Source organism: Lupinus angustifolius, chromosome LG20 (genome assembly GCF_001865875.1).
Source record: "Lupinus angustifolius cultivar Tanjil chromosome LG20, LupAngTanjil_v1.0, whole genome shotgun sequence".
Taxonomy (NCBI): domain Eukaryota; kingdom Viridiplantae; phylum Streptophyta; class Magnoliopsida; order Fabales; family Fabaceae; genus Lupinus; species Lupinus angustifolius.
This window is the reverse complement of record NC_032028.1, coordinates 6560864-6561114: the sequence shown is the minus strand read 5'-3', so window position 1 is coordinate 6561114 and position 251 is coordinate 6560864.

Sequence of the window (251 nt, the reverse complement as noted above, 5' to 3'; positions counted from 1 at the left end):
AGTGAGAAGGACATTATAATAATGATAAATGTTAGTGGTATTTCCGTTATGTTATATTTTCGTTAGCATAAGACTTGTTAACATGTGTACTTATTATAGCGAACAATTGAAGAAGACATATACAAATTCTGGATTTTAGTTATTACTCTCTTGATTTATAAATATTCTTCTAATTGCGTAGACAATTTATTGCAACTCACTCTCCAAAGTTACTTCTATTTCACATCTTGAATAACAATACAATAATATCT